Genomic DNA, 18,713 nt, shown 5'->3' on the forward strand with positions numbered 1-18,713 from the left:
TCTTCCAGACGGTTAGACGTCATGGTCTAGTGCATCCAAGAGGAATTGTGGATCGCCGGGTGACCGAGTTTGTGAAGGTTTGGAAGTCGCCTGAAGACTTACCACGAGTGATTGGACGAGATTTGTGTGACCTTGGTTCAAGGAGAATACGGTGCGGATTGGGTGTCTTGGACTAAGTGTCCTTGACTGGGTGTCCGGGACTGTGTGTCCTCGAGTTTAAATACTCAGCCGCCCCAACCAGACGTACAACTGAGACAGCAGTTGGAACTGGTCTACCAAATCATTGTCTTCACCAAGCTTACTGGTTCTATTTTCTCAACTCTTTCATTTCCTCATAATTGTGTTGTATGTTTGTTCATATCTGTGTTTGAAGACTTTGACTGAAGACTTTCTCAATTTCCTCAGTTCAATTTCTTCAGTCTGTTTGTCTTCATCCTGTGTTATCCTGTGATTACGCTTCCTGTGCTCTGTGCCTGTCTTCATTTCATCATGATGACTATGCTTGTATTCTGTTATGTTTACCTTTGAGTACTTATTCTGCTGCTAGTAGTTCTTCGCTAAGGAATTTCCTCACCGGCAAATTCCTCAGTGAAGAATTTCATAAAAATCGCCTATTCACCCCCCTCTAGTCGATATAATGCACTTTTACAAAGGTTTAAGCTCGGGGGAGTTGATACGTCTCCATCGTATCTACTTTTCCAAACACTTTTGCCCTTATTTTGGACTCTAACTTGCATGATTTGAATGGAACTAACCCGGACTGACGCTGTTTTCAGCAGAATTGCCATGGTGTTATTTTTGTGCAGAAATAAAAGTTTTCAGAATGACCTGAAAATCAACGAAGATTATTTTTGGAATATATAAAAATTACTGGAAGAAATATCCATGTCAGGGAGCCCACACCCTGTCCACGAGGGTGGGGGCACGCCCTACCCCCCTGGGCGCGCCCCCTGCCTCGTGGGCCCCCTCACGCTCCACCGATGTGACGCCCGGATAATGAAGCTACAGTAATTCCCTGCTAATGATGCCACGCCATCATTATTACTGTTGTTAACTCGAGTTGGTTCGAATCCGGTCCAAATTCAAAGTCAAGTTAAACTCAAGAGTTTTCAAATGTCTAAAATAAAATGTTCGTCACGTGGCAAATTTTCATTTGTTAATATTGGTGGTGAACCAAATTTTTTGCAAATTGGTTAATGCCCTAATCTAAAGACGACAGAAAAGGGTTAAATAAAAATTAAAAAGAAAAGACCCCCCCCACACACACACACACACGCTGGACCAAACGGCCCAGCTAGCCAACCGGCCAGCCCACCTAAGTCGGCCCACCTCTCCCCGCTGGCCTATTTAGCCGAACCTTCCCCGAATCCCTAACTTCTACCCCCACTCCCCTCGATCCCCTTCCCCATTTGGATCGAGGGCACCCGAGCCCGTCGCCCCACCGGTGCCCCGCCACCTCGCGCGCCCTTCCCCTGGATCTGGTGTTGTCGTAGTTCGTCGCCGCCTCCTCGACCTCCTCCACGTTGTCGTCGCCTCGTCGTCGTCGTCGACCTCGTCTCTGCTCCGCGTCGCCTCCTCGGCTCCCCCTCAACGGCCTCGTCGAGCCTCGCCGACCCCCCTGCACAGCAACGGATGTGAGCACCTCCCCATCTTCCCCTTGCTTCCGACGCCATAGGATGCGCCCCACCTCCCCAGTCCGGAGCCCCGGTCATCACGCCCCGCCTCGTTCCTGGCCGCAGCCGCCTGTCGCCACGCCCGCTGCCGTGGCTCCGCCTCCTGCGCGCCCACACGCTCGCCTCGCGTCACGGTTGTCGCCCGAGCCACCTGCAGGGCCCTCGCTTGCCTCCGCCGCCTGCAACTGCTGCCGCTGCTCGCGCCCGTCGATCCCAGCCACGCCGCCCACGCCCGCAGCCACGGCGCCCGACCGCGCCCGCTCCGTCCATCTCGCCGCCTGCCGTTCGCTTGCCGGCGGTGACCCGCGCTCGTGTACCCCGCTCGTCGGTCGAGCCACCCCCCCCCCCCCGCACCTGGCCCGCACTTGCACCGGCCATGGCTTCGGCCCTGGTACACACGTGCGCTAGAGTGTGGCGCTGGCTTCCTGCCACTGACCTGCGGGCACCCCCCCTAATTAAGTTAGTTAGGGATAAACAGTTAGGGTTAGATTAGCCCACTAACACTGACACATGGCCCCCTTGTTAAAGTAAAATGTTAAGTTAAACTAAAACTAGCTAAGAGAATGACATATGGGTCCCACATGCACTATTCATGTTTGACCGATCAAACTGTTGACTGCTGAGTCAATAGTTAACCTGGCCCATTGTCACTCTATTAAACACGTGGCTGGGTACACTTTTGGGTACCCCCTAGCTTTTTGTTATTAAATGAATTTTCGAATTAAATTAATTCCAATAATTTCAGAAATGAATAAATCTTCTAAATTCAATAGAAAATAAACCGTAACTCCGATGAAAATGTTTTCTATATGAAAGTTGCTCAGAAAAATCCCACGAATCTGAATATGTGGTCCTTTCATCTGTCACGTGCTCCTAGAATGCTGAACTTGGAACTTTCCGCCTCTTTCCCTTTGTCCGGAGTCCACCTAACGTCGGGAATTCATCCTCGGATGTTTATCCCCTCCGTCTGCAACATGTAGTACTACGTTAGGTCGACCCTATTTCTGCTTATCGTCTTGTCATGCTTAGCGTTGCATTTGTTTGCTTATATTTACTGTTTCTCCCCCCTCTTCTCTCCGGTAGACCCCGAGGCCGATGATGCCCCTGTGATCGACTACATCGACGACACTTCTTCCTTTTCAACAGAGCTTCCAGGCAAGCAAACCCCCCTTGAGCATTCCAATATTGCCCATTTCTTTCCCTCTCATGCTTGCATTAGAACTGCTACTGCTTTCTGTATGATCCTACTCTGGTGCATAGCCTGTTTTGTTACCTGCTTTCATACCTTACCTGCTTATTCTAAACTGCTTAGTATAGGTTGGTTGGTGATCCATCAGTGACCCCCACCTTGTCCCAGTCGCCCCGCTTTATTTTTGATGACTCGATCAACGTGTTCGACGTCCAGGCCCTGGCACTTCACATCACCCCCTCCCTAGTGTACGACTCTACAGAGTTACCATCGAGTGCCGAGGGTGGAACCTCTTACATCACTCCTGATGAGATCTCTGTAGTGTAGCTATTCAGTCGTGGTCATCGAGGGTGATTTCCTCCTTAACCACTATACGGCTCTGTCGTGCAACCCCTCAAGTGTGAACCTCGAGGGTGGATCCTCTTACGTTCACCTTGATGACAACATCGAGTGGAATTCACCAGGGGTGATTCCTCAGGTTTTCCCCTTGGTGTTAGACACACAGTTACTATGGTTACTATGACTTTGCACTGAGCCATGTTACTAAAGACGAGTCGGCCCTGAGGGGTACCCGCGTGAGCTTAATGGCGAGAGATGTGGAGTCGGGTTGACCTGGAAGGTGCCCGCGAGATACTTACGAGGCGTGGCCGGGCATTCTTAGCCCTTGCTGCAAGTACTCGAGACGGGGCAACGGGGTCACATCGATCGTGAGTCTCTTCTCGTTACCGCGTGCTCCTAATCCACTACGATTTGGATATTTGATCCGAGGGGCCTCTGGCCTGATAGCACTAACCATCACGTGGGCATAGTATGGGCGTTCTGCGTCGTATGCATCAGCCGAAGCTTAATAGACGTCAGCGACTGAGCGGCGCGCGCCGGGTTGGACTACGTAAGCACCTGCCTTTTTGAAGGAGGTAGCTAGGTCTGCTCACCGGCCGCCCACGCAACGTGCATGAGTTCCCGGGGCGATGGCACATGACCCCTGGGGGCATAGGTTTAGTCCGGCGTGCTGGCCTCTCTATTAAGTCTAGGTCGGGTTGCGGCGTATTGTTTGGCCGAGGCCGGGCATGACCCAGGAAAGTGTGTTCGGCCGGAGTTAATCGAGCATGGTGGATAAGTTGGTGCACCCCTGTAGGGAAGAAAACATCTATTGATAGCCTGTCCTACGGTAACTGACACTTGGAGTTGTATCTCGATCGATACAACTAGAACTGGATACTTGTGATGAGAAATGGATAGTATGGCTCTGGGATTGCTTTCTCGCAGGGAGTCGAGAAAGGATCTCTGGCCGAGGTTTATAACACTAATACTACTTTACTTTATGCTAGTCTGCACTCTTCTAATGCTGCAAGACCGCTGAAGATGTTGAAGATGCTAGTCTTCGATAGGATTAGGCTTTCCCCTTCCCTTATGGCATTCTGTAGTTCAGTCCACAGATACAACCCTTTCATTTGATACCAATGCATACTTAGTTTAGATCTGATGTAAGTCTTACGAGTACTTTGGATGAGTACTCACGGCTGCTTTGCTAACTCTTTTCCCCATACCCGATTGTTGCGACCAGATGACGTATCCCAGGAGCCAGACGACACCACTGAAGACTAGTGCTACCCCAAGGGTGCCTACTACTACGTGACGGCCACTGACGACTTGGAGTAGTTAGGAGGCTCCCAGGCAGGAGGCCTTGCCTTTTCGATCGATGTTGCTTTTGTGCTAGCCTTCTTAAGGCAAACTTGTTTAACTCATGTCTGTACTCAGATATTGTTGCTTCCGCTGACTCCTGTGTATTCGACCTTATGTATTCGAGCCCTCAAGGCCCCTGGCTTGTAATATAAATCTTGTATTATTTTAATTTGTGTCTAAAGTTGTGTTGTGATATCTTCCCATGAGTCCTTGATCTTGATCGTACACATTTTGTGTATGATTAGTGTACGATTGAATCGAGGGCGTCACAACCGACCTCAACTCCAACTCCATATATTCGTGTTCGGGGAGAAAAAAATCAGAGAGAAGGATTCATCGCGTTTTACGATACGGAGCCGCCCCCAAGCCCCAAACTCTCTCGGGAGGGCTGATCTGGAGTCCGCTCGGGGCTTCGGAGAGGGGAATTCGTCGCCATCGTCATCATCAACCTTTCTCCATCACCAATTTCATGATGCTCGCCGCCGTGCGTGAGTAATTCCATCATAGGCTTGTTGGACGGTCATGGGTTGGATGAGATTTATCATGTAATCGAGTTAGTTTTGTTAGGGTCTGATCCCTAGTATCCACTATGTTCTGAGATTTATGTTGCTATGACTTTGCTATGCTTAATGCTTGTCACTAGGGCCTGAGTGCCATGATTTCAGATCTGAACCTATTATGTTTTCATCAATATATGAGAGTTCTTGATCCTATCTTGCAAGTCTATAGTCACATATTATGTGTTATAATCCGTTAACCCCGAAGTGACAATAATCAAGATACTTACCGGTGATGACCGTAGTTTGAGGAGTTCATGTATTCAATATGTGTTAATGCTTTGGTCCGGTACTCTATTAAAAGGAGGCCTTAATATCCCTTAGTTTCCAATAGGACCCCGCTGCCACGGTAGGGTAGGACAAAAGATGTCATGCAAGTTCTTTTCCATAAGCACGTATGACTATATTCGGAATACATGCCTACATTACATTGATGAACTGGAGCTAGTTCTGTGTCACCCTATGTTATGACTGTTACATGATCGATCGCATCCGGCATAATTCTCCATCACCGATCCATTGCCTACGAGCTTTCCATATATTGTTCTTCGCTTATTTACTTTTCGGCTGCTACTGTTACAATCACTACAAACCCCCAAATATTAATTTTGCTACCATTACCACCACTATCATATTACTTTGCTACTAAATACCATGCTGCAGATATTAAGTTTCCAGGTGTGGTTGAATTGATAACTCAGCTGCTAATACTTGAGAATATTCTTTGGCTCCCCTTGTGTCGAATCAATAAATTTGGGTTGAATACTCTACCCTGAAAACTGTTGTGATCCCCTATACTTGTGGGTTATCAATGGACCTAGAGGGGGGGTGAATAGGTACAATTACAAATTTTAATTGTTACTTAGCAATTTTAGGCAATAATGCGAAATATGAAAGTGAGCCTAACAATTGCAAGTAATGCTAGGAGCTAAGCAAGATAAACAAGTAACACAACTAGGTGAGTAAGCAAGCACAATATGATATGAGTAAGAACTAAGAGAGAAGTAACCACAAGTAGGGAGTTAGGGTTAGGAATAACCGCAACTCCGGGAGACGAGGATGTATGCTGATGTTCACTTCCTTGGGGGGAAGCTAGTCACCGTTAGAGAGGTGGTTGTTACCACGAAGGCACACCAACGCCACGAAGGCTCACCCTATTCTCCCTTTGAGACAACACCACGAAGGTGTTTCTCAACCACTAGTGGTAGACCTTGGGGTGGTCTTCGAACCCTCACAAACTTTTCCGGGGGTAATCACAATGGTTGATTCCTCTCCGAAAGACTCCTACCGCCTAGGAGTCTCCAACCTCCAAGAGTAACAAGAACGATGGGGAAAAGCTCAAAACTTGCTCAAACCACGAATTCCTTTGGTGCAAAGAAGGAGAAGGAGTGGATCTATCACTTGGTCGGACAATTTCTCTCAAATGCTCTCAAATCCCTTAGGGATCTAAGATTTGTTGTGGAAGAGTGTGAGAAAGAGTGAAATGTGTTCTAGGGTTTGTTCAAAGTGAATGGTCAACCCTCTCCCGTGGGGGAGGAGGGCTATATATAGTGAGAGCACATATGTGGCCATTGTAGCACACGTGAACGGGTAGGCCGGACATTCGGCCTGGAGAGGCACTTGAAGAACAAAACAGAAGCAGAGTTAAAAGAGAGGGGCCGGACATCTGGGGGCCAAGCCCGGACATCCGACATATCAGGAAACCCCGGAGATCCGGCACATGGCCGGACATCCGACAAGTTCCCCAAATTGAGAAGTCCTCTGGATAGCATAGGCCGGACATCCGGCAAGGAAGCCCGGAAAATCCGGGGTGCAAGGAGAGCTCGGACATCCGGCATAGAGGGCCGAATGTAGCGACCCGACCCGAATGGATCAAGTCTCTGTGCTTAAGTGCCATCCCTGGATCGGTATGCTGACACACACAGTACTCGAGGATTTTTAACAGAGGTAAATCACATGTAAAAGTAACGTAAATACTATTACCTCAATCCAAATAGTGGAAGTAACAAGGTTGTGGATTCCCATCAACACCAACGGCAAAGTTGAGTGTAGAAATCGTAACCCTAACGTATCACTTACTCGTCGTAAGATAAACCTGCAACATGAGACGTTGCAGCCACAAAGGGTCAGTACATTGAATGTACTGGCAAATTCACACCATAGAGAATGATGAATAATGGCTATCACTACATGCATATTTGGCTGGTGGAAAAGCTCTATGGTTATAAGGTTTTTGCGAAAAGCCAATTTTTCCCTACTGCAAAGGAATAAATTTTATTTAACTATCATGGTGGTTGTTGAACATTGAGAATGGTTGACATCATTCTCAATCCTAATTAAGTAACATCATTAAATCCAACAAAATTAATTTAAAATAACATGATGAGATTCACGTGATAATCCAAGTACTAGATACTCAAAATGTCCATAACCGGGGACACGGCTAATCATGATTAGTTTATACACTCTGCAGAGGTTTGCGCGCTTTTCCCCACAAGACTCGATCGCCTCCGTTTGGTTTCTCGCACTACATGGTGTTTGAGAAGACGGATGACCGAGACATAGTCTTTCAGAAGCGCTAGCACCTTACGATGGATAGACCGTTACACCTACTTTTCCCTACATCTGCTAGTCTACCCTGTAAGAGTTCGCACGACTTAATCAACTATGCTAGAGCCCATAATAGCTTGTGGCTGCACACGGAAGTTTCTAGTATGAAAAATCTCATGATCCCTTTGAGTCTGGGTGGCGGTCCATAAAAAAACAGGCAATCCTAGTCTACCCAGGTGCCTAGACAGGCAATCCTGGAATACCCAGGTACCTCAATCCACCCAGATGTGTGTTTAAGTTGCCACCTTAAGTAAACCATTAATTAACAATCTCACATCCGTCATGAATACTCTCAAAACCCAATCCACGTCTACGAGCATAGCATGGTACTATAAGCATAACGTAATAGTAACTCCCAAGGTTTGAATGCAGGGCAATAGGTTCCTACCTCATCAACTACTTCCCAATACCCACATGTTATCAATTCTACTCATGAAATGTTTGAGGGTTGTAACTAATGCATAAAAACTGGGTATGAAAAGGGGATATGATCAAAGTGTGAACTTGCCTGCAATGTTGATGAAGATGATTCGCACTCAAAACTCTTGATAGTTCTACTCGTCATACTCCGGTCAATCTATCGTAAGCAAGCAATAGTAACCACACATAAGCAATCACTCAAATATTGGAGAGAACAAAGAAAACAATTCGGAAAACGTCAAAACCAAGCAAATAACTCTTGCAACATAAAAAAATTCCTAACAGTACCAAAATTATGTGAATTTGACCTGATCAGAAGGTTTAGGTCAAGAGCTTCGATTTGCAAAAAGAATCAACTTAAACGGAGCTACGAAACTCAAGTTATAATCAAACAAAGTTTGAATATGAATCTGAACAAAATTCAAAATTTGATACTTAATAGTGCGGGATCCTATACTCAAGAAAACAAATATGTAATCAATTTTGATACTTCATCCTTGAGTAAAATCACTTCGTATGCTCTTGATCCACATACTTTGATGAACCGGGGACTAACACCTGAGATTTACTTAACAAACATAGTTAGTCCCCCACATGTAGATTGTCATCAACATCAAAACATGATGTAAGGGCGTGGTTGCACTTTCAGTGACCGCCCAAGCGGCCGAGATAGCGGAGCAGTGGGCCATCCTGGAGTCCATCTAGGATGAGGCCTATATGGAGGCCAACCGACAAGAATTGGCGGTGAGCGATGCGCTCTTTGACGACGTGGAAGCGAAAATGGAGGCGGAGGACAACGCGGAGCAGCCGGAGGAGCCGGAGCTGCGGCTACCGTCCATTTACCCGGAGCCGGACACAGAGATAGTGGTCGTCTCCGAGGATTAGGGGTAGTATAAGTTTTATTTGATTCACGTAGTACATGTATTTCATTGTGTGCAGCTTTTGTACGGATCTAAATTTAGTAGTATGAGATATCCGGATGCAGAGGAACAAATTTGAGGCTTGATCGGTCACTGTCCCCGAACAAGCCCCGGGCGCGTCCGCGAGCGTTTGAGGTGTTGGATTTGCTGTCTGTGGCTGTAGATGCTCTTAGGTTTGCTGTCAATATCCGGCAATGTCAATTGTTGGCAGATCTAGAATAGATTGAAAACTTATTATAAAAAGTTCATGATTACAAAACATCCCACACATAATAAAAATTACATCGAGCTTTTTAGGCCCCCGAACGACCACTATCGCCGCTCAGCGCTTGCTGCTCACCTGTGCGAACCAGTCACATTTTGTCGGGCGCGTCTATATCTCGCTTCACACGAGACAGAGCACAGCCTCGCCCGAAGGCGAGGGCTAGACTGGTCCGTACCAGGCGCGCGTGCGCGGGAGGTGGGGGGAGGGGCGCACATGATTGATTTCTTTCCATGTTCCCCGTTTTCATTTTTTGCTTTCTTTTCTTATACTTTTATACTTCCAAATATTCTAAATATATATATTATGAAAAACACTTTACATAAAATATTTAGAATGTGTATAAAAAAGTATATCATGTATTTCAAAAATGTTAATCGAGTATTTGAAATATTCTAATCAAGCATGTGGAAAATGTTGAATCTATATAGAAAAAATATTTCCTATGTATACAAAAAGTGTATAAAAAATATATAATGTGTTTGAAAAAAATCTGATCATTTATTTAAAAAATGTTAGTCAAGTATTTGAAAAATTGTAATCAAGCATTTGAAAAATGTTGAATGTGTGTAGAAAAAAAATCTTTCCCATGTATACAAAAATATATTGCAATGTGTATGAAAAAATTGTTGAACATAAAATTTAAAACTGTTAAACATGTGTAAAAAAATGTTCATCATGTATTTAAAAAATGATAAACATTTATAAAAAAATGTTTCTCATGTGTTGAGCATTTTATTAATGATAATAATTGCTTTTCACACACAATATACATTTATTATACATCAGGAACAATTTTATGGACATGTTTAATTCTTAATATAAAATTAACTTTTTCTTAGAATATAATTTATGGCGTATACTTTTATTTAATGTACGTTCTACATTTTTTATACGAGATTAACATTTCTATATACATGTTAGGCATTTTAAAAATACATGATCAACTTTTTTTTCATAAGAACAAAAGAAATGACAAAGAAAACCAAAAAAGAAGTAAAGTAAATAAAAAACCAAATAAAACCACTGCAAATAGAATGAAAAACAGCGAAAACTGAGAATGTAACAAAGAGAACAAAGAAAATCGATGAGAAACAAGAAAGATGAGAAAGAAAAAAGAGAAAAAGAGGAAAAATCAGTGAAACCAAAGAAAGAAACAATAACTAATCAGAGAAAATAAAGAGAAAAATAAATAAACTTAGAGAACTTGTGAAAACAAAAAGAAAGACAAAGAAACATAGAAACCCAAAAGATAAGCAAAAAGAAAAAAAAACACTTTCGAACCAACAAAGCGAGCGCCCGCCTAGCGATCCAGCGAGTGAAATAAAAAATATATAAAAAAACAGGCCGAAAGAGCTATTCCTTTAGACAAGAGAGAAGCTACTGACTCACGTGAAGCGAGATATAGACATATAGCTGACAGACATTTTGTTGCAGTGAGTGGCGTGTAGGGGTTTCCCTGCTTTTTCCTTCGAATAGAAGCGAAAACACATATGACCACTAGGGTGTGACACCCCCGTATATTAAAAAATAATTTAGGAATTTAATAAAATGTCAAAAAATCATGAAACTTTTTATGGAATCAAACATGATCAAGTCTTACACTCGTATAAAAAGATTAAACAGGAAATCATCCGTAGCCAAACTGTTTATACGAGTATAATACCTGGTTATATTTGATTACAGAAAAACCAGATCTTTTGTATTACTAAATTATTTTTGAATATAGGGGGGTGGAGCACCCGAGTGCTCCTAACCCGCTACCAGAAAATTATGATTTTTTTGAGACAAAACTATGTACGCACATACTACTACGAAACATCATAAGTGGCCTTCCGAGAAAAAGTTACCGGGAGGTGATGGCTTAAAACAAATAGCTACGTTTTTTCGCGAAAACCTAAACAGCTATGGCGATTAGGGTTTCGGCGAACTAGACGGCGCTCGCAGGACTAAAACCGGCGGTGCGCATCGGAGACTCCGCGGGAAGATGGCGACATCTTCTCGCGGCGATGGTCGGGCTTCGGACCCAGCCTCCCCCCGGACGGCTAGGACTCAGCTTGAAGAGGAACTTGGAAAACTTGGGATCACCGACGAGGAAGCGACTCCACTGGTGGTCGACGACATGGATGAAGGCAAACCGGAGAAGTGGCTTTTGGCAGGGAGGGTTTTGCATCGACACCTCCTACACATCCAGACCATAACCAATGCGCTTCGGCCGGCTTGGGGAAACCCTAGAGGACTCCAATTCCGATCTATGGGAGAAAATACCTTTGTGGCAGAATTTGAATCCCGGAGAGATCGTGATAGGATTTGGGATGGATCTCCGTGGCATATCAGCAAGAACGCGGTGATTCTGGCAGAGTTCAGGGACTGCATGAGGCCTGATGAGGTGCAGTTCGATCGACTCAGTTTATGGACCAGGGTACCAAACCTCCCATACAACTTACGCAATGAGACATGGGGAAAACTAATCGCGCAGCAGATTGACAAGGATGCTACCTCCGTTTAGTTTGATCATGTAGGTGGATATCTGCGTGCTAGGGTTTCCATTGAGGTCAACAAGCCACTAAGGAGGTGGATCTTGATAACTTCGGCCAAGAGAGGGAAAACTGATCTTTATGACATCCAATACGAACAAGTGCCACACTTTTGCTTCTCTTGCGGCCGCCTAGGGCACTCAGATCTGTTATGCCCCGGCCCGGGACCAAGAGATGAGAACGGGGAGCTACAGTTCGGCCCCAAACTTAGAGCACCTGAAGAGAAGAAGAAACCTGTCTCTGGCGAGAGCTCGTCTAAGGATCAGAACACACGTACGAGCAGTCAGAGGGAGTCAAGAAACTCTTCCAATGCAGGCAAGGAACATGCTGAAGTGACCTCTCCTTTAAAGAACAAGTCACAGCCTAACAAGAGGAAAGAGGTGCCAAAGCAAGTTTACCGGCCAGTTGCAAACCGTCAGCTTCTCCTAACCGACGGAAATAATCCATCTAGTAGCGCCATCCGTGAGGGAAACCCATCAGAAGGAGAAGGCCAAGAGTTGTCCAATGATGACAGTGAGAGAGATGCAAAGAAAAAGAGACCTACACCTGAGAATTTGGTGGAGGCTGCGGTGCAGCCCTGCCGATCCCAATGAATTGCATGAGCTGGAACGGCCGGGGGCTTGGGAACCCTGAGGCAGTTCATGAGCTTCACAGCATTGTGAAGCAAGAAGTTCCTGCCCTGCTATTCGTAATGGAAACCAAAATCAGGGCAAAGCGAGTTGAAGATCTACGGCACCAGCTTGGTTTCGTGGGATGTTTTGCGGTTGGTAGTGAAGGATTGAGAGGAGGTATTGGCCTCTTTTGGTCTAAGGACTCTGAAGTTCAATTGAAAAACTATAGTTCCAGCCATATCGATGCGATGGTGCGGACGAAAGACACAAACCCCATGGAGTGGAGATTCACATGATTCTATGGAGCGCCTAGAGCGGAGAACAGACTGAAGGAAATATGCCCTAGAGGCAATAATAAAGTTATTATTTATTTCCTTATATCATGATAAATGTTTATTATTCATGCTAGAATTGTATTAACCGGAAACATAATACATGTGTGAATACATCGACAAATAGTATGTCACTAGTATGCCTCTACTTGACTAGCTCGTTGAATCAAAGATGGTTAAGTTTCCTAGCCATAGACATGAGTTTCCATTTGATTAACGGGGTCACATCATTAGAGAATGATGTGATTGACTTGACCCATTCCGTTAGCTTAGCACTTGATCGTTTAGTCTGTTGCTATTGCTTTATTCATGACTTATACATGTTCCTATGACTATGAGATTATGCAACTCCCGTTTACCGGAGGAACACTTTGTGTGCTACCAAACGTCACAACGTAACTGGGTGATTATAAAGGTGCTCTACAGGTGTCTCCGAAGGTACTTGTTAGGTTGGCGTATTTCGAGATTAGGATTTGTCACTCCGATTGTCGGAGAGGTATCTCTGGGCCCTCTCGGTAATGCACATCACTTAAGCCTTGCAAGCATTGCAACTAATGAGTTAGTTGTGGGATGATGTATTACGGAACGAGTAAAGAGACTTGCCGGTAACGAGATTGAACTAGGTATTGAGATACCGACGATCGAATCTCGGGCAAGTAACATACCGATGACAAAGGGAACAACGTATGTTGTTATGCGGTTTGACCGATAAAGATCTTTGTAGAATATGTGGGAGCCAATATGAGCATCCAGGTTCCACTATTGGTTATTGACCGAAGACGTGTCTCGGTCGTGTCTACATAGTTCTCGAACCCGTAGGGTCCGCACGCTCAAAGTTTGATGACGGTTATATTATGAGTTTATGTGTTTTGATGTACCGAAGGAGTTCGGAGTCCCGGATGAGATCGGGGACATGACGAGGAGTCTCGAAACGGTCGAGACATAAAGATTGATATATTGGAAGCCTATATTTGTGTTGGGGAACGTAGCAGAAATTCAAAATTTTCTACGCATCACCAAGATCAATCTATGGAGTAATCTAGCAACGAGGGGAAGGAGAGTGCATCTACATACCCTTGTAGATCGCTAAGCGGAAGCGTTCAAGTGAACGGGGTTGATGGAGTCGTACTCGTCGTGATCCAAATCACTGATGATCCTAGTGCCGAACGGACGGCACCTCCGTGTTCAACACACGTACAGCCCGGTGACGTCTCCTATGCCTTGATCTAGCAAGGGGAGAAGGAGAGGTTGGGGAAGACTCCATCCAGCAGCAGCACGACGGCGTGGTGGTGGTGGAGGAGCGTGGTACTCCAGCAGGGCTTCGCCAAGCACCGCAAGAGACGAGGAGGGAGAGGGGTAGGGCTGCGCCAAGAGGGAGAGGATCTCGTGTGTCTTGGGCAGCCCAAACCTCAAGTATATATAGGGGGAGGGGAGGGGCTGCGCCCCCACCTAGGGTTCCCTCCCTAGGGGTGGCGGAAGCCCCCAGATCCCATCTGGGTGGCGGCCAGGTGGAGGGGGAGAGGGAGGCGCACCAGGCATGGGCCCTAAGGCCCATCTGCCCTTAGGGTTTGCCCCCCTCCTCCCCTTAGGCGCCTTGGGCCCTTGTGGGGGGGGGCGCACCAGTCCACTTGGGGCTGGTCCCCTCCCACACTTGGCCCATGCAGCTCTCCGGGGCTTGTGGCCCCACTTGGTGGACCCCCGGGACCCTCCCGGTGGTCCCGGTACGTTACCGATAAACCCCGAAACTTTTCCGATGACCAAAACAGGACTTCCCATATATAAATCTTTACCTCCGGACCATTCCGGAACTCCTCGTGACGTCCGGGATCTCATCCGGGACTCCGAACAACATTCGGTAACCACGTATATCTATTCCTTATAACCCTAGCGTCATCGAACCTTAAGTGTGTAGACCCTACGGGTTCGGGAACCATGCAGACATGACCGAGATGACTCTCCGGTCAATAACCAACAGCGGGATCTGTATACCCATGCTGGCTCCCACATGCTCCACGATGATCTCATCGGATGAACCACGATGTCAAGGACTTAATCAATCCCGTATACAATTCCCTTTGTCTAGCGGTACGATACTTGCCCGAGATTCGATCGTCGGTATCCCGATACCTTGTTCAATCTCGTTACTGGCAAGTCTCTTTTACTCGTTCCGTAACACATCATCCCGTGATCAACTCCTTGATCACATTGTGCACATTATGATGATGTCCTACCGAGTGGGCCCAGAGATACCTCTCCGTTTACACGGAGTGACAAATCCCAGTCTCGATTCGTGCCAACCCAACAGACACTTTCGGAGATACCTGTAGTGTACCTTTATAGCCACCCAGTTACGTTGTGACGTTTGGCACACCCAAAGTATTCCTATGGTATCCGGGAGTTGCACAATCTCATGGTCTAAGGAAATGATACTTGACATTAGAAAAGCTTTAGCATACGAACTACATGATCTTGTGCTAGGCTTAGGATTGGGTCTCGTCCATCACATCATTCTCCTAATGATGTGATCCCGTTATCAACGACATCCAATGTCCATGGTCAGGAAACCGTAACCATCTATTGATCAACGAGCTAGTCAACTAGAGGCTTACTAGGGACATGGTGTTGTCTATGTATCCACACATGTATCTGAGTTTCCTATCAATACAATTCTAGCATGGATAATAAACGATTATCATGAACAAGGAAATATAATAATAACTAATTTATTATTGCCTCTAGGGCATATTTCCAACAGTCTCCCACTTGCACTAGAGTCAATAATCCAGTTCACATCGCTATGTGATTAACACTCAAGGTCACATCCCCATGTGACTAACACCCAAAGAGTTCTGGGTTTGATCATGTTATGCTTGTGAGAGAGGTTTCAGTCAACGGGTCTGCAACATTCAGATCCGTATGTACTTCGCAAATTTCTATGCCATTGAGATATAATGGATCTTCAAGAGGAAGACGGACGCTGATAGTAGTGTTACTATCTACAAAGCTAGAATTGTTGCAAAAGGTTTTCGACAAGTTCAAGTTGTTGACTACGATGAGAATTTCTCACTCGTATCTATGCTTAAGTCTGTCTGAATCATGTTAGCAATTGCCACATTTTATGAAATCTGGCAAATGGATAAACAAAACTACATTCCTTAATGGATTTATTAAAGAAGAGTTGTATATGATGCAACAAGAAAGTTTTGTCAATCCTAAAAGTGCTAACAAAATATGCAAGCTCCAGTGATCCATCTATGGACTGGTGCAAGCATCTCGGAGTTGGAATATACGCTTTGATAAGTTGATCAAAGCATATAGTTTTATATAGACTTGCGGTGAAGCCTGTATTTACAAGAAAGTGAGTGGGAGCACTACATCATTTCTGATAAGTATATGTGAATGACATATTGTTGATCGGATATAATGTAGAATTATTCTGCAAAGCATAAAGGAATATTTGAAAGGAGTTTTTTCAAAGAAAGACCTCGGTGAAGCTACTTACATATTGAGATACCGACTTGCCGGTAATGAGATTGAACTAGGTATTGAGATACCGACGATCGAATCTCGGGCAAGTAACATACCGATGACAAAGGGAACAACGTATGTTGTTATGCGGTTTGACCGATAAAGATCTTCGTAGAATATGTGGGAGCCAATATGAGCATCCAGGTTCCACTATTGGTTATTGACCGGAGACGTGTCTCGGTCATGTCTACATAGTTCTCGAACCCGTAGGGTCCGCACGCTTAAAGTTCGATGACGGTTATACTATGAGTTTATGTGTTTTGATGTACCGAAGGAGTTCGGAGTCCCGGATGAGATCGGGGACATGACAAGGAGTCTCGAAATGGTCGAGACATAAAGATTGATATATTGGAAGCCTATATTTGGATATCGGAATCGTTCCGGGTGAAATCGGGATTTTACCGGAGTACCAGGGGGTTACCGAAACCCCCCCGGGGGTTAATGGGCCCACATGGGCCCTAAGGGAAAAGAGGAGGGCCGGCCAGGGCAGGCCGCGCGCCCCCTCCCCCCTAGTCCGAATAGGACAAGGAAGGGGGGCGGCGCCCCCCTTTCCTCTTTCCCCCTTCCCCTTTCCTTCTCCAACAAGGCAAGAGGGGGGAGTCCTACTCCCGGTGGGAGTAGGACTCCTCCAGGCGCACCCCTAGGGGCCGGCCGCACCTCCCCCTCCCTTCTTTATATACGGGGGTAGGGGGGCACCCCATGACACACAAGTTGATCTTCGTGATCGTTCCTTAGCCGTGTGTGGTGCCCCCTTCCACCATATTCCACCTCGGTCATATCGTAGTGGTGCTTAGGCGAAGCCCTGCGTCGGTAGAACATCATCACTATCATCACGCCGTCATGCTGATGAAACTCTTCCTCAACACTCGGCTGGATCAGAGCTCGAGGGACGTCACCGAGTTGAACGTGTGCAGAACTCGGAGGTGTCGTACATTCGGTACTTGGATCAGTCGGATCGGGAAGACGTACGACTACTTCCTCTACGTTGTGTCAACGCTTCCGTTGCCGGTCTACGAGGGTACGTAGACAACACACACCCCTCTCGTTGCTATGCATCACCATGATCTTGCGTGTGCGTAGGAATTTATTTGAAATTACTACGTTACCCAACACAGACATCATAGCTGGCGTTTCCTCAGAACTTTGTATTCATTGCCACATGCTGGGTGGTTGTGCATGGGCGATTTCAACGAGACTCTGTATGGCGATGAGCATTTTAGTCGAGCGGCTAGACCGGAATGGCAAATGCGCGCCTTCAGAGATGTTGTTGAAGAAATAGGTTTCCAAGATTTGGGTTGGTCTGGACTAACTTGTACTTGGGATAACAGACAAGCCGGAGGTGATAACGTGAAGGCAAGGCTTGATCGGGCTTTTGCAAACGAAGCCTTCAGGCAGCGTTATGAATCAATTCGAGTGCATCACATCAGTGCGGTTGAATCCGACCATTGTTTTGTTGTTGCTGAGATCTGAGACAAGCCGCATGATCATGGTGCACGTCGACACAAACAGTTCAGGTATGAAAACGTATGGCAGACCCATAGGGATTATGAGGATCTTGTCACGAGAACTTGGCTGAAACAAACTCGTACCCCGGGCTTACAAGGCATCGCAGATTCGCTGGGAGCACTCCAACGCACGTTGGAGCCGTGGGGGTGCGCGAGTTTGGCTGCCTTTCACGCAATGTGAGACAGCTTTAGAAGAAGTTGGAGAAGATACGGGAACAGTCCATTGGGCGAGGCCTGTCCGAGGAGGAGAAAAAGACCGCTGCAAAGCTTTGAGAAGCGCTAAAACAAGAAGAAATCTAGTTGAGGCAGTGGTTGAGAGTAAGTTGGCTGCGAGAGGGAGATCGCAATACAGGGTATTTTCAAGCACAAGCCAAACAACGTCAGCGCATGAATAGAATATGTGGGCTTATACGAGCTGACGGTTTGGTGTGTGCTGATCCCGAGGAAGACAAAGCAGAAATACAGTCATTCTATCCGAATCTTTACACCTCGCAAGGGGCTTTTGATATGAGTGAGCTGTTGGACCATGTCCCCGAGAAGGTGACACCGGAGATGAACCAGTTGTTCGATCAGCCATTCGATGCAAAGAAGGTACATACAGCGCTTTTTCAAATGGCCCCATCCAAGGCTCCTGGAGTTGATGGATACACAGCGGGATTCTTCCAAAGGCATTGGCAGCTTCTGAAGAACGATGTGACAGATGCAGTGCTTGGTTTTTTGAATGGTGGGGATCTTCCTTTGGGGTTGAATGACACGTCTATAACTCTTATACCAAAGGTACGACACCCACATATGATATCTCAATTTCGTCCTATTGCATTATGCCCAGCTTTGTACAAGATAGCAGCCAAGGCAATTGCAAACCCCTTAAGATGCTATATGGACG

The 18,713-nt window shown here is 46.0% G+C and overlaps 1 pseudogene; it reads left to right on the forward strand.

The window, feature by feature from the left end:
* The first annotated feature begins 11,301 nt into the window (after positions 1 to 11,301).
* LOC147959907 (uncharacterized) lies at positions 11,302 to 12,444 on the forward strand (annotated as a pseudogene).
* Positions 12,445 to 18,713: the final 6,269 nt, after the last annotated feature.

This window comes from Triticum urartu, chromosome 7A (genome assembly GCF_056163025.1).
Source record: "Triticum urartu cultivar PI428250 chromosome 7A, HENAU_Tu73, whole genome shotgun sequence".
Classification (NCBI taxonomy): Eukaryota; Viridiplantae; Streptophyta; class Magnoliopsida; order Poales; family Poaceae; genus Triticum; species Triticum urartu.